This window comes from Hermetia illucens, chromosome 2, assembly GCF_905115235.1.
Source record: "Hermetia illucens chromosome 2, iHerIll2.2.curated.20191125, whole genome shotgun sequence".
NCBI classification, from domain to species: domain Eukaryota; kingdom Metazoa; phylum Arthropoda; class Insecta; order Diptera; family Stratiomyidae; genus Hermetia; species Hermetia illucens.
Genome location: NC_051850.1, coordinates 182,257,989 through 182,282,132, shown reverse-complemented (window position 1 = coordinate 182,282,132; position 24,144 = coordinate 182,257,989). Strand labels below are relative to the sequence as shown.

The 24,144-nt window shown below is 46.4% G+C and overlaps 1 protein-coding gene across 2 annotated transcripts in view; it reads left to right on the top strand.

Moving 5' to 3' along the window:
- The first annotated feature begins 525 nt into the window (after positions 1-525).
- LOC119650338 overlaps positions 526-24,144 on the top strand; it is a 184,229-nt gene continuing 160,610 nt past the window's right edge. Inside the window, exon 1 of one of the 2 annotated variants that reach the window (XM_038053005.1) lies at positions 526-1,370. The gene's annotated coding sequence lies outside the window, so the exon portion shown is untranslated. The remainder of the gene's footprint in view (positions 1,371-24,144) is intronic. The other variant, XM_038053002.1, reaches the window with a different exon arrangement.

The window sequence follows — 24,144 nt, the reverse complement described above, 5'->3', positions numbered from 1 at the left end:
TATTATTACACTCTGCTGGAAGAAGTTTTGATGTGTTGGATTCCTTCCTTCAATTTCAGCATAAAAGCCTGACCCGGTTCTGAGAAACCGGAGCTTGGGTTGCCTGTAGTGTTCATAGTGGATATTCCTCATGGTTTATTTCCAGGACGAAATCCCAGTCGATCCACTAAAGAACTCAGTGAAACTGTCAGCATTTTGCAACTTAATTGGCATAACATTAGCATATGTTCCCCATTCGTCCTTCTTTTATTTGAATTTGTCCAGACTAACAACATCCGGGAACCATTCCCTTCCTAGCACGGCAATACTCCAAAACAACATTCAACCGGTAACTCTTCACCTCTTAGCAAGGAATTCGTCCTTCCCACCCCATCGGCCACCACCAAGCCTTTGAACATTACGAGGGAGTTGTTGTTTGAGGAACGAGGAAGCTTTTGCGAAATTCTCGCTTTCGCTTTAATGCGAATGTTGGCCAAGTGTAAAGGCGCAGAATCCTCTTCGCGTCAGAAAGAGGAGCTCTTGAAGGTAAGCAGGGAGCAATCACAGTGCGGAGTCCCGAAAGGAAGGACATCAAAAGCTAAGTCGAATAGTGTTCAGTTGTTCTCTGCTGTGCTGTTCTGTTGATTTAAATGCAGTGTCCCTTGCTACACTTTTCTGAAACGTAAGGTGAAATCAATTGAGCGAATGTGGTGCAATTTAAAATGCCATCAAGTTTCGGGGTTCCCTCGTGAAACCAATTCATTGTGAATTAGTGCTGGTTTGCGATGTTTTGAAGTGCGTTCGACCGATGCGCCAAATATCAACAAATAGCCCACGGAAAGCTTTGCATCCTGGCTCGGTGCCAACTATGTAGGAAAGTGCACTAACAGAATATACTCTGAAAGGGAGACGAATTTCCGTCGCTAGTGTGGATAAAAATAAAACAGTGAACAGTTCCATATTGATCTCTATTTCCGAAATAAATGCTCGGGCTCCCCAGATTCCGGACTGATAATACCCTGATGCTCACAGGCCTCGTGCTCTTCTGACCATTGGCTCCCATGTCCGCTGAACAAACTTCAACCCAGTCTTGATGTTGGCACGCAGTCATAACAAATATTTATTGGCCACAACCCGACCCACATATTGTTTATAACAAAATTGTAAATTGAATCAAGTCGAGTGATATTGTTTGAAGCGATCCAGTGATTCTCCCCTTGTTGTCAGCCACCCAGTGCTTCAGATGTGGAGGGGCCGCATAGTGAGATTCAACCTTGTGGCCGGGGGGCTGGCATAAACTATTCAATCAAAAGCATCTCCAACAATCTCGAGAAGAATGGAAGCTTTGTCGTAAATCTCGCTCCCCAAAGTACTCCATTCACAGCAATGAGGTGAGTAAGATTCATTGAATGAAATTAGTTTAGATACTCAATCTTGCGACATGAAAAATGGGAAGCATGTGGAGCTAATTCATCCTATCCCTACTCGTCTCTGCAGATTTGCGATACATTTTCATAAACCATTACAGTTTCGCTATTTATACCCCATTTGGTGAGATTTCGATGTAACGCATCTCATCCAAACTAATCGGTAAACTTAGAATCTGAATCTCAAATCTGAATTCAGCTAGAAGGGATAGATACACACAAGACGCGGTTTGTTGCCATAGAAATCTGCAATAATCGTATGGATCAAACGAGCAGTTTAGCAACAAAACCATTGTGGGGGTTGGGATAGAGTCATTAGTCTTGGCGGCAATGTTTACATCAGAAAACGCAGTCTCCGTGGATACGCGAATACATAAACTAGATACAGTTGAATGAAGAAATCACCGAGACATCTCTACAACAGAAATAACGTGGAATCTCTCATTCATGGTTAGTGAACAAATGTAGAATTCTATTGTAATAATAGCGTTATCAGGTGTTACCCTGAAACAAATCCGAGTTTCAGGGTTGAAATCCTGTTCAGATACATTCGCTCTTGTATATAACCTAGGGATCCTTTTCGGACTTTTTTTTTTATGGATGGAGGTGGAAATCTTAGAAAGACGCTGCTGCGCCAGTGTGTGGGATTCGCATCCACTAAAACCACTCCCACTCTTCCGCCCCTCCCCGCGGGACCACCGTGAAGTATTACTTCGCGGGGGAGGGGGCTCTGGTTTGCTATACCAGCTCGTCCATGTCACGTCTCCGTTCAGCATCTCTTTCACCAGTTTCGAGGGCTCGATGTCCGCCCCTAAGATGCTGTTCAACCTCCTTTTCTGCTGCAGAAATCTGGGACAATGGAACATAACGTGCTCCGGGTCCTCGGGTGTAGCACCGCATTCAGGACAGTTGGGAGACTCGTCCAACTCGAAGCGATGCAAGTACTTCCTATAGCCACCGTGTCCCGTAAGGAACTGTGTCAGGTGGTAATTCAATTCTCCGTGCTTTCGGTTGACCCACTTCTCGATACATGGGATCAATGTGTTGGTCCACCTGCCCTTGTCGGAGTTATCTCATCGTTGTTGCCACTTCTCACACAACTCTCTCCTGATGGCTTTTCGGAAATCCGCATTCACCTCGGCTGAATTTGCTTTCCGTTTTTCGTAGAGCCAGTGTGCCTCGCTCGCTAGAAGATCTATAGGGATCATTCCTGCGATGACACACACTGCCTCCGTCGACGCCGTCCTAAATGCGCTGCACACCCTTAGCACAATTAGCCGGTATGCCGAACTTACCTTCCTCCGGTTGACAGCGTGGTTCAACGCTCCCGCCCAGACAGGGGCCGCGTATCGCAGGATCGACCTCACCACTCCCGCGATGAGTAGCCTGCGACTATACTTCAGCCCTCCCACGTTAGGCATCATCCTTGCAAGGAATGAGCTGGCATTTGCTGCCTTCTCTCCCTCATAATCCAAGTGTCCCTTGAAACTCAGCTTGGCATCGATCATCACCCCCAGGTATTTGACAACCGATTTTGAGACGACCTCACGATTACCAACCCGGATGGTAACCGTGTTGTTCTTCCTCATTACCAATGAGGACCTCCTCCGTTTTTTCGTCCACCAGGTCCAGCTTGGCCATTCGTAACCACGACTTGATGGTATGAATGGCTTCATTTGCATAAAACTCCACGTCCTCGGGATACTTTGCAATTGCAACTACCGCTAAGTCGTCCGCAAAACCAATCAGCGTTGTCTCCTCCGGCACGCGAAGGCCAAGCACTCCGTCGTACATTATGTTCCACAGCACCGGTCCCAATACAGAACCTTGAGGCACACCTGCTGTCACAATGTACTCCTTCGGCCCGTCGTCCGTCTCGTACCAGAGAAGTCTGTCCGAAAAGTAACTCTCGATGAGCCGAGCCAAGTAGCTAGGAACACCCAGTTTGGTCAAAGCGCCCTTAATCCAGCCCCAGTTGGCTGAGTTAAAAGCATTTTTGACGTCCAGCGTCACCAGAGCACAGCATTTGCCCATGGCCATTGCATTTCGAGCCAATTCCACGACCTTTTCTACTGCCTCGACCGTAGAACGGGCTCGCCGAAACCCATATTGCCGCTCTGAAAGAGCACTGGCAAGCTCGATGAACGGGAGCAGCCTTTTGTATATCACCCTCTCCAACATCTTCCCCATGGTGTCTAAGAGACAAATAGGGCGATATGAAGAGGGCACGCTGGGTGGTTTTCGGGGCTTCGGTAGCAAGACCAGCTTCTGCCTCTTCCACTGGGCGAGAAACACTCTTTCTGCCATGCACGATTCGAATGTGCTTGCGAACCACCTTGGTCTGGCCTTGACCGCCACCTTCAGAGCCCTGTTCGGAATTCCGTCCAATCCCGGAGCCTTGCTGTCCCCAATACGTCTGCAGATTTTCCAAAGTTCCTCTTCGGTAACATTAGGGATCGAGAAGATGTCCTGCTGAGCTGCCAGTTGGGGTTCCCTTTCGTCCTGCTCTTGCTGCGGGGAAAGAGTTGTAATTATTTGCAACAAGAGGCATGGGCATATCACTTGAGGTGATTTTTGTCCGCGGATCTTCTTCATTACAACTTGGTAGGCTGTACCCTACGGACTCGTATTAGCCTCCATGCAGAGCTTCTGGTAGCATTCCCGCTTGCTTCTCCGAGTGGCCTTCTTAAGGTTGCTTCGCAGATCCCTGTATTCCTCCTTACGCTCCTGGTGCTCCGGCCTTCCCCTTGTCCTGTGGGAAAGTCTCCTCGCTCGGAGACAAGAGGATCTCAAGGCAGCGATCTCCGTGTTCCACCAGTAGTTTGGCCCCTTACCGTGGTACAAACGTCGTCGTGGCATCGTAGCGTCGCATGCTTCGGTTACACGCTGAGACAGCTGTGTGACCCTTTCCACCGCTGTTCCATCCGGATCATGGGCTCCCTCTAATGCGGCCAGGAATGTCTCCCCGTCAAAAGCTCCGATAGACCAGCCAACCGCCTTAGCATTTCCACCTCCAGAGCGTCGTTGACTGCTTTCCCGGTTCCCAATGCGGAGGAAGATGGCCTGGTGGTCACTGCGGGCGTAGTGCTCACTCACTTGCCAAGCCATCTCCCTCACCAGTGAAGTGCTAACAAATGTTAGGTCAACGATCGAACCCGACCCTCTTCTTCGAAGGTGGCCAACGTTGGCCAGCACGATGTCCAGCTCCGCAAATGATTCTAACAGAATTTGACCTCTGGTGTTCGTCGATCGGCTTCTCCACTCCAGGGACCACGTGTTGAAATCGCCCGGAATGATTTTAGGGTTGCGGTCTCTAGCGTCCAACACCAGACTGTCTAACATCTCCTCATATTGTGCTAAGGTTGCACTAGGAGGAGCGTAGCAGCTGTAAATATGGACACCGTTGACCAGCTGCCGGGGGGGGGGGACATGACTTCCTGAATGGCCTCTTTTGCGCACGCCCAGATTGCGGCGCTGCCAGGCGCATCCACCGCCCAAGTCGCACCGTCGTGGTTTCTGTACGGCTCGCAAATAACCGCGACATCCACATTCGACTCTCGAATGGTTTGCGAGAGCAGGTCCTGAGCTGCCTCACAGTGATTGAGATTGATTTGTATCAATCTCATTTGCCTGTGCGGTTCAGTTCCCTCCTATATACCGGACATTTGCTGCTTCCCGCAACATGCCGGTCGTCCACGCCCTTTTTCCCACTACATAGCATACACCGTGGATCACCGATGCAATCTTTGATGAGGTGGCCCTCTTCCCCACACTTCCTGCAACTCCTCGATCTATCATGCTGGCTAGTGCATGCCGCCGCAAAATGGCCGAAATCGAGGCATCTGAAGCATCTCTTTAGAGATATTTGCTACCTGAGCCTGCACACGACCCAACCTACTCTTACCTTGCCCGCGGTAATTAACTTAATAGCTGATTCCGCCGGCAAACTAATGATAGCGGTCTGTGTGCCGCCATATGCCTTCTTCATCCTTTTTATGGCACTCGCTTAGGTTGAATTGTTGCTTTAGCGCAGCACAGATGTCCTCCTGTGAGGTGACCTCATCTAGGTCCTTGCAATCAACCACTATCTCCTGTTTCCGAGCTCTTACCTCAGCTTCCACTCCTAGTACACTTTCCACCTTCCCGCGGAAGTTATCGACCGACTTGTCGGCAGATCTACGTAACTCCAGCATCAGATCCCCTCTCTGTGTTCATTTGATACGGCTTACACTATCCCCCAAATCCTTCAATTCTGGGTCTGACTTCACCTTTCGGAGGATGTCGGCATAGGACATATCTCCCTTCTTGGAAATAATTATTATTTCCGGGCGGAGCTTCTTTTTGTCCTTTTTCCTCTTGTTGCTCACCTTAGTCCATTGTTCGGGCCTCCGGGCGTTGGTTTCTTCCACTTTTGTAGGCGTTGCGGCTGCAATCGTGAGATTACCGACTTTCGCGGGTACTCTGGCCTGCTGCGCCTTCTTGGGTGAAGACGCTTTTTTCTTCTTCGGGACTTGCTGTGGTCCTAGAGGCTCGCTGGTACCGTATCTAGCCCGTTTTCCTGTCTTCTCGCCTGCTTTATCATGGGGAGGCGTCACCTGCGTTTCCCTTGTGACCTTGCCAACTGACGCTTGGGAATTCTTTTCTTCGAGGGCCTTTATATAAGACAATTTAATGCCTCTTATCAAGGCTCGAATATTTTGGTGGATATTCCGCCTCTCCTTGATGAACTCGCTCAGTTCATTTATTCGTTCCCCGAGTGCAACGAACGCCATTCCGGTATATTCCTGTTTGCTTTCGCGCCTTGCGCCACAAGGAATGATGTCGATCAAGGGACTATTCATGTTTCTTTCAGAGTCCCGCGACGAATTTCGACTACCAAAAAGAACCATTGTTATCGGTGGTGATCTCCCAAGCTTCGAACTCCTCCTAAAAGGATCCAGTGTGGACCTAATTTCCACTCCACCATTATCTCTTGTAGCATTAGATGCCACAGTAGCCAAGTTTCCCACTACTGAGGCACTGCGGTCATTAGATATCGACGGCCGGGAGCCCGCCTGCTCACTCCCAAAAACGGCCGGCACTGGGTTTCCGAAGCCCTGCACCGTAAAAAAGCTACTTTTCTCATCTTCCATATTTGGTTTAATTTCTGGGTGTCCTTCCCATAACAAATTTTAATCCACGGGTGGGCGTTTACTTCCTGCCTACCCGGCCTGCGCATAAGCATGCCCATACACGCACATCTCCGGATGCGTGCATGTGAATGTCCAGGACACATTCGCCGAGCATTCCCTTATCCGCACGAAGGGACGCGCCTGATGGGAGATTTGGCAACTCCGCACAGGTCCTTTTCGGACTTGGATTAAATTGATATGTACAACGAGAATCCAGCCGTAATTATGCAGTGGTAATGTTCTGCAATTAGTTCAGCCTCAGCATTTGTATCCTCCGAGGAAAGGTCTACAAGTATGTACAATGGAGGGCTGGAAGAGCACTCTCCAGGAGCTTAACTGAAATCATCTTAGTCCGGAAAACTGAAATCAGGAACTGACCATATGTTATTTCGATGCTCAGTAGCAAATCAATTTCATGATAATCCTCGTTCGTAAGGTTACTCGTCACTGAATCTTTGTTTCTTCGATCCCAATTCAGAAAAGTCTCATTCCCTTCTGGTAGCTATTTTGAAGAGCATTTAATTGCGTCTCAGAAAAGGAATATGGGAGCTATCGAAATTGTAGGATATTTCTGTAGGATATGTACAAACGGTGTTTCGAATCTCAACGTCAAGGCTGCTACCCTTAGGATCGCATACACTTCAGCCTGAAAGACAATTACATATGGTCCCATCGAAAAAACCTACTTCTCGTCTGCTTCTACTCAAAAACCCTGTTCTGTTTTTGAGCCATCGTTGTAGAGGGCCTCAGTATATCCTGCAGCACATTTTTCTGGTTCGCTCAACTTTTCTCCACCTTTGACGACAATTTCATATCTTTACCCAAACAGATATGTGGGGTTCTGAGAATCAGAAGGCATTACAAAAACTGAATACATTTCCATCAATAACTCCTTGCCGGCCTCCATAATTCGGCAAGTCTTCACATGATCTCCTCGCGCTGGTCGCTGGAAACCATCTTCGGATGGACTAATTATGTGTAGGGTCGGACTGGGAGTAGACTCATCCAACTAAGTGAAGATCTGTTTGCCTCTTGGTCATGTGTTACTAGCAAGTGTATCTAGCGGGGGTATGAGCCGGAGCAACAGCCCGGGGATCGTCCTCCCTGCACTAGAGAAGGTGCTAACTGGACTACTAACTTAGAATCGTCGATGTCGGGGATCCCCTCAAAAATCAAGACCGACAAGACTCTCGGTCACTGGAAACTAGCTAAGAAGTGAAGGTCCATTGAAGTTCTGTTTAAGAGAGTACCAGAAGGCCATGCATATTCTCAGTAAGACTGCGAGGAATAAAGAGGCCAGGTGATTGTCGAATGTTAAATACCAGATGACGAGCCACAAATTGGGAAACTCTTCAGTCAGGATCCACTTGTATATGATGCTAGCGGATGGTAATTCCGCCAGCGGCAGACTAGCACCGGAGGTGTGGATCAGTGTTGAGGTCAAGCCATTGTAGGTAGTCATTGAGTATCTCCTAGACGCCGAGGGCGAACACACGGGATGCATCTCCTGCTTTGATTTCTCTCAGGTGGTCCGTGGATTCCATGTTATAGCTTCCGAGGACCGATTCGCCAGGGACTTTCTCGGTTCGTGCGTCGCTAAGATCAGCGAGGAGTTGTAGGGCGTAAAGCTCAACGATATCCACTACGATCAGGATACCGGTTGCTCGCATCTGGTTGCTAAAGATTCACATGGATAAGGGCAAGCACGTCCAATCCCTGTCCCTTCAAAATCCCAAGATTACCATGGGCTTCGTATTTTTTATCATCCTTTGTCCCGCTCACAAGCGCGGTCGGCAAGTCGTGATCGTTTCGCAATTTCGTCTTATCGAATGACTGATTTGGATGCAATCGCGAGGATTTTAAATCCCCATCCAGTGTATCGAGTCACCGTAATTTTGGCCTCTCTTTTTGTCGCTTACCATCTACTTCGATGTTCAGACCAATCTTAACAATTGAATTCTCTTTGATGCGAATCATGTGGCCGATGGTTGCCTCTCTCGCAGTTTCCATGATCGGTGCAACCCCATATTGATTGCGGATATCCTCATTTCGGATGTGATCAAAACGTGTCACGCCACTAGGTGGGTAATTATCAAGAAAAAAGAGCCCAACGCAAACAGCCCGCTCCGTATAAATGGAGAGTGGCTAGAGACAATGGACAAAATAGACTATCGAAAGCGGCTCGGAGTCAGGAGCGCAAAGATGAAAATGTTCCACTCTTCAAAACTGGACGACGACCTGGTTCTAATCAGCGCCGCAAATGAGTTGTTGGAGGAGATGAGGATCGACGGTCCGCAGGAGACCAATGAACCCGCCATGAGAGCAGATCATGCTGAAGGTAACGCAAATAAATCTGCAGCATTCCAAGTGCGCCTCGGATAATCTCCTTGTCTGCTTGTGTGTCAGCGATCTAGCCGTGGTCAACGTGGAACAAGCGGGGTCAGAGGAGGTGTATATTTCCCCGGCTTACATGGCTCACGATCGATCAGCTCCCCCAGAAAAATTACAATAATTGACGACCACCATAGCTATAGAAAAGGCCCACGCCAATGCAAGGCATACGCCTTAGAGCACCGCGGAAATCAAAGACGAGAAGCCAGTCATTCTTTGATTTTACTATTAATAATAACCTATCGGTAAGCAATAGGGGCAGTACACCAACCACCACCAACCTGGCAAAAGCCAGCTCGGAGATCTATGACGGTTGGGAGGAGGGCCTCGATATCACCCTACTAACCGAAAATGTGATTCCTAGGGAGGAGAATTGACGAGTGTCTGACCAGAGATACTTCTCAGATCATAGTTGGATACTTTTAAGTCTAGGTCTTGCCGCAGAGGTGTCCAAACCTTTCAGAGACCCCAGGAGGATCACCTGAAGGAAGTTTGGTCAAGTAACTAAAAACAAATTCTCCGGTGCGCAAATTGACAAGGTTGGCACGATAGATGAACTAGAGTCAAAGATTGAGGCTCCAGAAAAGCCATTCGATACCGCCCTTTGAGTCTCGTGCCCTGCTAAATACAACAAGAAGATACTGTCAAAGCAGTGAGATGAAGATCTGTCCCGCCTCAGGTAGATGACCAGGGAAATCTCCAACATCTGCTACAGGCATAAATATTGGCAGCCATACATGGAGTGCCTAGAGAAACACAAGTCGACCATTAAGACTGCTAAGAGGCGATTCTGATTGAACTATTGCCAGAACATTGAAAGCAACAGCAAATCCGCAAGGCTCAGTAAGAAGCCCATCCTTTCTTAAAAAGTCAGGAGGCTCCTGGACAGCAATGAAATTTTGAAGTTGCTGGTTCAAACACATTTTCCCACCAGCGAGGAGAACTGTTAGTCAGAGCCTTGCTTGGGGGAATGCAGCCGCCCTGGTTGTGCAAGACTAACAAATCGGTAATTACCGAGGATGAGATCGGCAGGAATATAAACAGCTTCTCCGCATATAGATCTCCGTCCAGATGGCATAATGGCAATCATGCTACAGAAGCAGTAGGAAAGGGTTGCGCCGTGTGTGGTTTCCATACCGAAAGTAGGTAGGCAAGGCCAGAGTACACAAAGGGCTTTCGACCAATCAGCATTACCTGTTTCCTCCTAGAGTGTGTCTTGTACATCCACTTAAGGATAATTAGAGTGAAAATGCCTTTCTCTAAGTCCCAGCATGCCTACCTTAAAGACAAATCAACAGAAATCGCTCCCCAGGAGGTAATTAGCACGTTTGATTGGTTACTGTAGCACAAGCAGTATACTCTAGCTGCCTGCTTGGATATGCAGGGAGCATTCAACGTGAGTCCAGGTGCTGCTACGGCCATAGTAACATCCTAGACGTAATAGATTGGGAAATTCGGCTATTCCTCATGGACTATGCCACATGCTCTACCTCACAAGAAACTTTGCTGTGGACTCAACTGGGGCTGAGTGGAAAAGCGACGGCATCTTGCAAGGCTATGACACAGTATTCTTCACCGACGGATCAAAGATGGTCTGTGGAGTCAGTTTGGTGGTTTTCTCAAGTACACCCAATGTATCCGAGTCGTATGATCTCCCAGGTTTCGCCAGTGCATTCCAAGCGGGAGTACTGGAAGCCTATCGATGGCTAGGGCATGATTCGAACCCCAAGTATAACACAAACATTCTGACCGACAGCCAAGTGGCCGTTAAGCCCTTGTACTGTGCAGAAATGCGCTGAACAGTCTGGGTGGCATGCTTAAGGTCACCTTCCTCAGGGTTCCCCGTCGTAGAAACATAGCGGGGAATGAGCGGGCTAACGGATTCGCCAGGCAGGGATTTGAATCAGCAGCCTGTGTCCCACTGGTGACTATTAAGGTCGGAATCTACTCGCAGAAGATCATGCCACTAGGCTCGGCATTCCCTATAAGATCATGCCACTAGGCTCGGCATTCTCTATAATTCGTATTGCCGAATCTACGGAGAAAAAGGGGAAACCTTCAGGCACTTCTTTTATGAGAGCCAGGTTACAAACACTAGTGACAACAGTCACGGTCTTAGGAGTTTATGGCATCACAACGGCATACCGCAGCGCTAATTAAGCTCCTCAAAGCGGCCACTGATATCTACCTACCCATAGATCTAAACGACCTAATGCCTAAAAACGGGATAAAGTATGCCAACTCATCCTCCAGGTTCGGGGTTAGCAAGGTTCGACAACCCTACATGAAAATCCAAAGTAACACAACCATGATCGAATGCTGCCCAGCAGCTAGCCGATACCCTGCACCAATATAAAGCGGAGCTGATTTCCTAATCAGCCATAAAAAATATAAGGTAAATTTGGAGATATAAGCTTCATTAACCTTCACGCCCGTAGAGAGGAGCCTGCAGAAGTCCAAATGTGATTAGCTGAGAGAATTGGACAGACCTGAGAAAAGGAACATTAATTTCTACTCCACGTTAGAGTTCAAAGAATTCTTATAATTTTTGGGCTAATGTGGGAGACCCCACATGAATAGAGCTTTGGCTTTTGAGTCGAGGTTGAGAGTACTATTGGAACTCTGTGGTTTGGCTATTGAACGGTAGGTAAGGGTGTTTGTTTGAAGTGTTTGGGTTGAAGTGCTAATCGGTTGGTATGTTGCAGGGGGCTATGATGAATGGTTGAGTTGGTTGTTGTTGACCGGCGTCGGCCTGAATGAAGATAGGTCAATTACGGTAGCTTGCTGGATGGGGCGTGGCCGCGTAGTTTACACAGTTTTTTTTTCTTCTGACACCCTCTAGTACCATGAGGTTATTGCATTTGACGCATCTTCGTAATTGCGGCTTGAGTAGCTTGTTGAACATCTATCGCCTCTATTCGCCATAGATGAAGAGGTTCTTTAAGAATTATCTAACTCCCTCATAACGAGATTAATCTGCCTATCTGTTGGGGGAGCAAATGTGGTTACCTTCTTCATGGGCTTTTTTTGCCGAATCGTATTCAGCTTTCATTTTGGTTAGAATTTGGGTTGAAGTAGGGTTATTGTGTTCAAACAGAGTTTTGTCGGGGAAGGGTCTCTAAAATTATTTGGGTAATATTTTTGCCGAGGTTGCGGGTCTGTATTATAAGAAAAAGTTTCTCACGACTGCCCCCAGACGGAGGTTCTGCAACGGTGTGTACTAAACTCTACGGGTTCCTTGCCTCTTGGAACACCTTCAGGCTCTTTCGTTCCAGTTTGAACGCCCAAATTAAAGGTTTGTGAGTTCATCCTTCCTGACATTCATAAACTTTACCCTCCTGTATCCACAACCAATGCCGAAGTTCCCACGGCAATTCCCACGACAACAGTCAATAATTAGACTTCAGCTTGCGCAAACGTCCTTTTCTTGCCTGCTTTCGTATTAGTATTCCTATGGGAAGGACCAGCTTAGTTGAGGCCCTCTGTCGTTGATTTGACAACCTCCAAGTATATCTGTGCTAATCTCTGGAAGAATCATATAAGCACACGCTATTGTGGAACACAGCAAATGGTTGGCCACCACAGATGTGTTGGTCTGACATTTCTTGCGTATATTACTGCTGACCGAAATGTCTTCTGCATCCAGTGTCTCCTGAATCCAGTGTCTCGTCGTGGTTACCAGTTTTTCAACACCTTCCATGGAAGATCCCGCTTCCTTACTAGTCTTCATACGTTGCCAGTTTTGACCCCCTGCAGGAGGGTGGATGCCAGATTCAACCTGGTCAATCTTATCAATTGGAATACCGAATTCTCCTCCAGCCGTCTACAGTTTCACCCTAACTACCCTATCAAAAGGGGCCAAAAGTCGCCGTAGAGTGAAAGACTGATGTGTTGTTGATTTGCCGATGGTATGGTATGAGCCGATGATGTTCTGGGCTTATGAGGCCATCCTGCCTAGCAAGTTATAGGAGAATATCTTAAAAATTACATTCAACAACGTGATACCTCTGTAATTGCCGCATTGCGTGATATCTCCCATTTTATGTATGGGGCAGATATCGCCTCTTTGCCAATGGTCATGCATTGATTCGTTGTCCAAAATCTTGGGTACCAGTTCATGAACCGCGTGGTGTAGTTAGGCGCACTGGACTTGCATCTCGCCAACTTTCTCGTTGTTGAGCAGTTCACCAAAGTACTCAACCCATCACTTCAATATGTCCATACGGTCGGAAAGCAGATTTGCCTCCTTGTTCTGACAGGATGAACATCTACAGGTATATCACCTGTTGGCTAAACTCCCGCACCTAGTGCGGTTGGTCTCTGTAGTTTTCGAGTTCAAAGACATGTTGGTTCTACCAGTCTTCCTTTTTCTGGCAGGACTTCTATTAGGCGGTCCACGTTTCACCTATAAAGGTTTTATGGATGGCTCTACTCGTATTTTGGATGACTTCAGTGTTGGAGTACTATCCTAACGAGATGGTGATCCCAGTCTATTTACCCCCTCCCCCCTTCTTTATATTCTGATATTCGTCAAGGCTGAGAAGTCCTGGCTTTCAAGTATCACGTGGCCCATTTGGGGGAGCAGTGTGTACCGTTTGGCGCCATACATTAGCCCTCCTTTATATAGGCTCATAATATCTTAATATCAGACTTCTTTTTAGGTCTAGATTCCATATACGTCTATCATCGTGATTTTTTTCAGGTTTTTGGTTGAACAGAGAAGAAAACCCTGTAACCTCCTCGTCACGCCAGTTTTGTGTACTGACAAAAAATTGAAGCGCGAACATTTTACGTGTATAGGACCGTGATTATGATCAAAGTTCATATGTACCTATTCATATCTAGACTACCCAAGCAATGCTCTTCTTTTGAACCTAAAGCTATCTTTCATTCTTTCAACCAAATAAATTAATTCAAATTACCGTCGCCTGTAAGTTTCGTCTTGCATTTCGCGATGAGATCACTAATCCATCAATTCAAGACACTTCTTTCCTCCGACTTGATTAATAGTTTCGTATCCAGTCATTAAAAGATTAACCGTGTGAAGTCTATTGTACTCTTACCGCGAGCTAAAAATGGAAACCAGTTTTCCCACTTATCTTATCTAACTTCACTTTCAATCTATCCAAAACATTTAGTTACCCCCAAGATACCGAAATCGCAAAGTGCTCGTTTTCGTCTAACAGAAAAAGTCATGTCTTCCGCCAATTGAAGCCAATTGTTATCAACACTCTTGTGTGTAATTCTACCGCTCTAGACGTTGGTATACCAGCTCTTATTAAATTGTTGTTACAGAAGCTTGATAAGCTCCTTACATTCTTGTGATAAAACTATAAAAGTGGTAACAAAACGATAAAAGCTTCCGTCATCCGGTCCTGATTATTTTGTATAGTTCATGCTCATGTGGGGCTCGTTTTTTGAGTTGCGGATTATTATTTTACAAGAAACTCATGTAGGACCTTCATGGAATGGGTATAGTGTATACTATCTGGAAGAATCTTAATCTTAAAAATAGAAATTTTAGATTAAAGTGTACCATAGTTTCCGTTTCTTAGATCGCCCATGAAAACAGTGAATATAGATGCAGTAGAATATAACGATTGTCTTCTAAACAGAATTCCTGTAAGGTGCTTACTTATTTGCAAAAGATATCGCTTAGCGCTATGATGCGCCGTTTTGATGACCCAACACCGTGACTGCTGTGAGAAGGGAAGGGTGTCCGGAATCCAGCAGCATCAGACCTTCAGATTCAGCCCATAGCGTTACCTGACGTTCCCAGAGAAATGCTTACCTACTGTCCGCAGCCTGGTCCAAGCTAGAGTAGGGTAATCGCAAGGGAAGTGCCTGAGGATCACTTCCATCTTTTCACGACCTCAAAGTGTCTATCGATATGGCCGGGACAGCTACAGTCTATTTCCCCATGCCAACCAGTGTAACCCTGTACCTGTACGTAATTCTGCTGCAGCAGTGACATATCGTCCTTGAATTAGCTTTGATAATACAGATTCCATCTTTGGAAGTCGTCAGGATGTTACTATGGTCCTAGGGCAGCGCTGCCCAGCAATTTGTATGAAGACCAGAGAAAATTTTGGTGCAGACTAAGGGCATGTGGGGGACAGGACTGCAGCCTATTCCAATATTCTTTGGATTCTACAAAGGCCGGTCTTATATTTTTGGATCAGTGTCGACCACCACTCAGTAGAACCGTGCATTATAATGGGGTGGACCACTTAGGATCCAGGATCACATTCAGATACTTTACGTTGTTAGAAGAAAGTAATATTCTTGGCCCATTTAAGCGCGGATCACGGAATTCGGATATCCTTGGTTTGGTGATATCGTCGATACCAACATGAAGTCTAATATCTTAGCACAAGTCAATCCTGAGGCAAGGTAAAGGATCATAAGCTCGCAGATACTTCTACTGCAAGATGAGATTCGTCATGATTCACAGCCGTATTATTTTGGCAAAAATGTCAGGAAGTGACTGCAAAAGCTGATATCCTTTGTTCGACATTCATTAGCGGCGCCTGCATGGCAAACCAAGATAAGTTTGTCGATGCCCAAAGTGACCACATCAAAATTATATATATGATTGCCATTCACCCCTTGGTGGGGTATAGCACGACAACCACACTCGCGGTTATGTGAAGTGCCCTTCCGCTACCCTCCACGACTGCGCTCGTATTTCTCCTCTACTGTTCTGTGCCAAGTGTCTTGAGGCAGCCCACTCGTTGGTTATCTTAGGAGAGTAAATTTCACTACGTGGTGTAACCAGCAATGGAATTGTCGTCCCTCCTTAATGTATGACCTATCAACTACCACTTCCGACCACAATGCGTTTGAGTGCCCGACCTGTTCGCCGACTAAATTCTTCGTTTGAGGTAGTGTCAGGACAGCGTACTTCGCTAATTCGACGCAAACAGTTGTTCACAGAGGCTTGGAGATTTTGAGTAATAGTGGAGTTCACCTACCATGTACTACTGCTATAACAACACAGGAAGAACACTAGCACAGAACAGTCTCAACTTGACTATTTTGTTGGGATACCTGCATTTCCAGATTTTAGACTGCTGTTAATGCACGGGCAACATTCAATTTGGAGCCACCGTTCGCAGAAACCACGCTCCCTAGATATACAAATCGATGATCGACCCCATCGATGATCCGCCCATTAACGCAGGCAGGGAGAGTGCAATAACCCTTTATTCTAAAAGCTTTGGTTTTGTTGGTGTTTATATTTAGTCCAACTCTACCTGCCTTCCTTTCCAAATCCAAAGCCATTTCGCCAAGATTCATGACCTGACAACAGAGCAAACAAATGTCATCAGCGTAGTCGAGGTATTTGAGGAAAGATGCCATCGTCTATTGAATTCCTTCACGTCCTCCGGACAAGGCAGAATGAAGAACGTCAACGATAACATGACGGAATAATATCTGTGACAGGATGCAACCCTCGGTGTTCGACTTCAAAATTCTCCACTGTTCCAAAATGATCTATAGTGTGTTTATGAGGTCAGTGCAGGAAGATCCAGAACAGAAAGCTGCCAGCTCTTTGTCGATCAAGCTTTCGAAATATAATTTGATGCGTTCCAAGATTATTTTAGCCATTATCTTTCCGACGGCAAGGAGCAGGCATATACCCTTAGACCGTCATTGGTTGACTAGGAAGGGTTCTTAATGTTTTAGATGGAGCAGGCTAGGTGTAGTTAGTTAGCTGAGTGAGGAATTCACAGCTCCAAGGCCTCAGACCTTTGTTACGTGCATTGTACTATCACAGGAGATTGCCGATTCAACGACTTCTTCCCTACAACGTTCACAGGCTTTCGCGAATGGGCTGCGCAGGCACTTCGTCAAAGAAAACCTTACTGAAGTATCTTTGTCTGAGGTCTGAGGAGCTCAGGCAGCTGTATATGAACGGCAGGGCCGTCTCTTCCTCTTCCTCATAGCGGTTGCATATAGCCGAAAGCATTACCCTAATTTGTTCATATTCCACTCCGGGTTCCTTCACAAAGAATTACAAATTGCTCCATTCGAAGGCGTGAATTCTTACAATTTCTCCCGTCAGAATGAACTTGACAATGGATGGCGGCAAGCTAAAAGCTGGTTCCGACCTCTTCATCGTGAATCTCGAACCTTGACAAGCCAGTCTGTCAGCTTCCTTATTACGAGCGATGTTTAAGTACCCTGATACCCACATCAGGAATATTTCGTTCAGTCGGCCATGTTTCAGTATCACTTGACGATAACTCCAAGCTAGTTGCGAAGCAAATTTAGAAATATAAGCCTCATAAACGTCCACGCCCCTACAGAAATTCTAGAGTCGTAGAAGGATACCCCAAGTATGATATCAAATTCATACTTGGAGATTTCAACAGTCAAGTAGGGATGGAGCCCGTATTCAGGCGATACGTTGGCTCCCATAGCTTACATAGGGATACCAATGATAACTGACTGCGCATTATTCAGTTAGCAGTATCGCACGAAATGGTTGTTGGAAGTACCTGGTTTGCGCGGAAAGCGGTTCACAAACATACGTGGGCCTCTCCAGACAGGACCACTTTCAACCAAATTGACCAGGTGCTGATTGAACACCGCCACCTCATGAATGTCAGAACATATAGGGGGGCCAATATAGACTCGGACCACTATCTCGTTGGCATGGTACTCCGAGCTCGAATTACGACACCACCTACAATCCCCTCTGACAATCAGGTGAGAGTGAATACTGAAGCCATCCACAACACAGCCCTCGGCAACACCTGTAAGAGAGAAATGGATGCCGCAATAACCGCAGTTAACAGACAGAGATCCTGGAGATGAAGTGTCAAAAAATGATCTTCACAACCACTTGAAGAACGTTATCATTGATACGGCCACAAAGATACTTGACCCAGCCGCAAAAGGAGTCGGAGCGGCTGGTTTGAGGATGAATGAAAGCTAGCTACGGAACGGAACAATGCCGCATACCGAGTAATGTTGGATTCTCAAAGAACGTGGGCACGCGCAGAGACTTATCACGAACTCCGTCGAGCGAAGAAGCGACTTCACAAACGGAAAAAGGAAGCCTTGGAGAACCAACAGGTCTGTGAACTCGAAAAGTACAGGGAGAATCCCGATGAAATTGATAAGACTGACTAGGCTGACCCTGACCAATGTGCGAGGTCAGATAAAAGCAGCGAGATCACTCTCACGAGCATTCGACATCAACAACGGTCTATGACAAGGAGATGCCCTAACATGCGTCGTCTTTAACCTGCTCCCGCGAAAAGTGATCCGTGATACTGAGGTAAATGCGAGAGGGACAATCCTCTTTAAGTCCACCTAACTACTGGCCAATGCTGACGATATCGGCATCATGGGAAGAACGACCCGAGACGTACAAACTGCCTTCATCCAGATCGAGCAGGTAGCGATGGGCGCGAAATCTTGGGCTGCACATCAATGAATTCAAGACAAAATATATGGTACAGCTACGATGATGAAATCCGCGCACGGTTGTTAGCAGCCAACAGAGCCTATAGAGTCAAAGGTCTTACTGTACAAGACAATGATCTTGCCAGTCCTCATGTATTCCTCGGAACCTCGGGTTCTTAGCAAGAAAAATTTCGAATTTTTGGCCGTGTTCGAGAGAATAATCCTCCGAAGAATTTTTGGTCCCCAACATGAGAATGGACGATTCCTTAGCCTACATAACGACGAAATCTATGAGCGATACCATGACCGTCCGGTTGTGGATAAAATCCAGCTCAATAGGTTAGGGTGGGCGGGTCACTTAATCCGTATGGATGAGTATGATCCCACCCGGAAAGTCTATAACGGCAATATCTATGGTAGAAAAGAAGACGAGGCAGAACCCTGCCTAAGATGGAACGCCAGACAAATTTTAGGAATATCGAATTGGTAGACGTCGGCGCAAAACCGGGATGTCTGGAGTTCCTTATTAAGGCAGGCCTAGACCGGATACCGGTTGTTGCGCCGTTGATGATGATGATGATGCAACAAACCATATTGCCAGGAAGTGCAATAGGGACCCCAAATGTCTATTGTGCGAACTAAAGGAGGGACAGGATAACCGGTATATTGTCGAAAGCGGAATGTCTGGAATTTAGGAAGGCGCTGACTACAATGAGAAAGTGAGCACACCAGACCGTTCGAATCTGAAATGGAAATCGCCATCATAAGTGAACCGTATATAAACCGTCATAGTGGCATATGGGTTACAGATTCGACTAGTGGAGCGGCGATATGACCCCTCGTTGGACAGGCCATACAATGTACTGCGAATCAGACAGCCAGTGGATTTATACGGGCGAAAATAAGTGGTATATATATATATACAACAGATATGCCCCAAAAAGTGTGATCCTGTCAGAATTTAAGGAAATGTTTGATAACCTTAATCTTGTTCTCGGTGCAAGGTGACGAAGTCTAAAGCTGATTGCAAGTGATTCCAATGCTTCGGCATTTGAGCACACTAGCAAAGAATCAAATGCAAGGGGGCACAGTTTATTAGAAGCTTTTGGGCAGATGGACGTAGTTTTGGCTAACGAAGGTGTTGTAAACACCTTTCTGAAAAGGGAGTCTGGCTCGATTGTAGACTTGACCTTCGTCAGCCCTGCTCTGGTGCATGGCATGTCCTGGTGCTTCAGAGAAAGGTACATGCACAGCGATCATCAAGCAATCTATGTGTGGAGCGACAGGACAAAGAACAATCATGCCCAAAACCGAGAAAGATTTCAGGCTAGTCTGCGAAAGCTTTGGATGAGCAGACCTTCATAAAGGTGTAGTTACACCAACCTGTTAAAGCAGGTGCCTCTACGGAAAGAGCTATCCATGTGGCCCAATGCACCGCCAAAGCATGTGACGCGTACATACCTAGGAGTTGGTCATTCCTCGATAGAAGACCAAACTACTGGTGGAATATTGGACTGGCCAGCCTTCGATTAGCCTGCCACCGAGCCAGAAGAGCGGCTCAGAGGACGCTAGGTAAAGTCAATCAAGGACAAAAAGAGTGCGTCTATAGGGCAGCTCGCAAAACCTTCAAGCTCCAGCGAAGCAAAAGGAAATGCTTTGCTCAGAAGTGGACATAAATCCATGGGGGAGCGCTTGTAGAATCATGATGGGACAATTCAGAGGCCCTTCATCTCCGCAGTTTACGTGTCCTATCCCATCCAAAGGTTATTCCTCCAGTAAGAGGAGGACACCAACACATTCCAATCACCTATGAATGTGATGGAAATTCCGTCAGTCACCAGAGACGAGCTGTTGGAGATCTGCGGTAAAGTAGGAGACAATAAAGCGCCGGGCCTGGACGGAGTACCAAATAAGGTCCATAAGCTTACCGTGAAATCCAGACCGAACATGTTCGCTGAGTTGTTCGAATCGTGCCGTCCAAGGGGATATTTCCAGCAAAAACGTTGTTACATCTGCTTAAGACTGGTAAAGTTCCAGGTGAACCATCCTCATACATACCCATATGTCTTCTAGATACTGTGGGGAAAAGCTTACTCCGGATTGTTGAGAGCCACGGAGACCTTTCAGACCGGCATTCCGTAAAGCCAAATCAACCATTGATGGCGTCAAATTGGTTACTGGTAGGCTGAAGACGCAATTCACGGAAGGGGTAGCACTACCAAATATTGCGTGGTAGTAACCCTGAATGTAAAAAATGCATTCAATTCGGCCAATTGGAGTTTATTACGGAAATCCCTAGCGAAAGTAGCTATTTCCGCCTATCTCGCTGCTATCGTCGATACTTAGTTAGTTGAAAGGAGGCTCTGGTATTACACCGATGACGGATCCCAGGAGTACGTTGTCCCCGCGGATGTTCCACAGGGCTCCGTATTGAGATCACTACTGTGGAGCATCATGTGCAACGATGTACTTAATCTTCCGCTTCCACGGCGGTGTATTAAGATAGTGACGATATAGTACTGGTTATTGTTGCAAAGCATTTCGAAGATGCTGAGTTACTAAGCACTGGAAGAGAAATTACGCCTGTATTAGAATCGGAAATCATATCATCACTTCCATGCCGACCATCGAATACTTGGGGGTGGTGATAGACAGGAAACTCAGCTATGGGCAACACGTGCAGTACGTTTGCGACAAATCATTCATTGCAAATGGGGCCCTGGCAAGGATGATACCGAATATGGGAGAGCCACGGTATACCTCTAGGTGACTTACAGCCAAGATGGTGACCTTACTCATGCTCTATGCGACCCCAGTTTAGAGAGAGGCGTTGTGGATGTTAGTTGACTCTAACAAACTGAGTGCACTCTACAGGAGGACAGCCCTGAGAGTATGCCTTCAGGACTATCTCAGATGACGCAGCATTCGCCATCTTTGGAATGATGCCAATTGACATCTTGGCAGATGAGATGGCGCACATATACAATGCGAAACCTATCTCTCCCTTATCGCAGACGAATAACGTTGAGAGGGAGAGATAGCTAGAGCGGTGGGAACGCTCAGGAAAGGGTCGGTGGAATCATAGGCTCATTCCTGCCATCAAAGAGTGGTCGGAGAGACGACACGGTAAGATTAATTATAATTTCACCCAGTTTCTCACGGGGCATCGAGGATGTCACCAATACCTGCACAGGAATTGGATATCTCACCGAATTGTTCAAATTGCGACGGGGTCCCAGAGGATCCAGCGCACGTATTCCTCCAATGTCCAAAGTTCGTGGAGGAAAGGAGTAACCTAGAGGAATCTCTAGGTGAAGTGCTGTCAACAGGAAATATTGCCCGGGGAATCGTAACTTGCCAGGAGGTTTGGCGGTGATCTAATACCTAAAGGTAGTTCCACGGAGTACGAGGGGAGTCGGGGGGTAAAAATTCCACACTCTGGCTTGCCCAGGCCAGAATCTTTTGAAGATTTCCACCTTCTTAAAAAAAGACATCGAAGTATCCGGGACTTCTGCAAAGTAGGTTGAGGCAACCGGGAGAATGCTTAATACCAGATGCCAGGTTGAAATGCTTGAAAGAAAGGACTCTCTGACCCTGACCATGATGCCCCGCGAAAAGTGATCCGTGATACTGAGGTAAATGCGAGAGGGACGATCCTCTTTAAGTCCACCTAACTACTGGCCAATCCTGACGATATCGGCATCATGGGAAGAACGACCCGAAACGTACAAACTGCCTTCATCCAGATCGAGCAGGTAGCCATGGGCGCGAAATCTTGGGCTGCACATCAATGAATTCAAGGCAAAATATATGGTACAGCTACGATGATGAAATCCGCGCACGGTTGTTAGCAGCCAACAGAGCCTATAGAGTCAAAAGTCTTACTGTACAAGAGAAAGATCTTGCCAGTCCTCATGTATTCCTCGGAACCTTGGGTTCTTAGCAAGAAAAATTGCGAATTTTTGGCCGTGTTCGAGAAAATAATCCTCCGAAGAATTTTTGGCCCCCTACATGAGGATGGGCGATTTCGTAGCTAACATAACGACGAAATCTATGAGCGATACATGGCCGTCATGTTGTGGACAAAATCCGGCTTAATAAGTTGCGGTGGGCGGGTCATCTAATTCGTATCAGTGAGGATGATCCCACCCGAAAAGTCTATAAGGGCAATATCTATGGTAGAAAAAGAAGTCGAGCCACACCCTGCCTGAGATGGAGCGATGGCATAGGCCAGGACGCCAGGCAACTTTTAGGGATACCAAATTGGTGGACCCTGACGTAAAAGCGGGATGTCTGGAGTTCCTTATTAAGGCAGGCCTAGGCCAGATACCGATTGTTGCGCCGTTGATGATGATGACAAGAATCGGGAATCTTATCATCGCTTTGAAGCCGACCATCAGATTGACCCTGGCAAGGATGATGTCGAATATGGAAGGACCACGACATACCTCTAGATTACTTATAGACCTCAGTCATGCTCTGTACAACCCCAGTTTGGAAAAAGGTGTTGCGGATATCAGTTAATGCTAACAAACTAAGTGCAGTCTACAGGAGGACAGCACTGAGGGTATGGTCTGCCTTCAGGACTGTCTCAAATGATGTAGCGTTCATCATCCTGGGAATGATGTTGATTGAAATCTTGGCAGATGAAATAGCGAGCATATACAATGCGAAGCCCATCTCCCCTTTATCGCAGATGAAGGACGCTAAAAGGGAGAGATCCGTAAATAGATGGCAAGAGCGGTGGGAACGCCCATTAAAAGGTCGATTAACTCATCGGCTTATCCCTGTCATCAAGAAGTTGTTGGAGACACGGTGAGATTAATTATAATCTCACCCAGTTTCTCCCGGAGCATAGAGGACGTCGCCAGTACCTGAACGGGTTTAAACTGGACACCTCACCGGACTCTCCAAATTTCGATGGAGCCCCAGAGGACCCAGAGTATGTATTCTTCCATTGTCCAAGATTTGTGGAAGAAAGATGGAATCTAGAGGAGACTCTAGGAGGGTTCCTGGTACCAGAAAATCTGGGTCCGAGAATGATAGCACGGTAAGTAGATTGGGAACTGGTCAACTCCATCCTCCAGACACGCAGATTGACAGACAGACAGTAACCCGATTTCAGAAGGTTTTGTTTTACACAAAACGTTAGAAACGTGCCTGAAAAGGTTGAGCGTCTAACGAGATACGAACCTAATATTCTTGGAAATGTGAGCAAGAAAGCTAGTCTTGATATTGATAAAAAGGTTTACTAAACTGATCGACGTCAATCAAACACTGTCAGCAAACTAACTAAAAACAGCATGAAAATTGGGAACATATCAAAATCTATCTTTTTCTGATTAGCTTCGTCATTTCTTAACCTCAGTAACCGTTGAAATAATTTGTTGATTTTGAAGTAGCACTTTCTGTACCACCAAATCTTAACATGCACCTGTATTGGCTAATTTTTATAGTTAAATTTACTAGATAACCTGTTGACTGGCAATGCGGGTGTGTATCTTATCTTTTCTTAGTAATTCTTCCGAAAAGACTTCTGCATATCATCATGTTATAGACGAGAATGAGAAGAAATCAAGTGATTATTAGGTCTGCAGTCATAAATCAAATAACATGTCACTAAAAATCGACCAACAAAAAGATTGTTAGACTTGAAAAAGTACCGAATGTTGATGGGTGTTCCAAAGAATATGAAAAACTGATTTACACCTGTATCTATCGCGAATCTAATAACTGAGTCATTACCTTGGTGAAAAAGT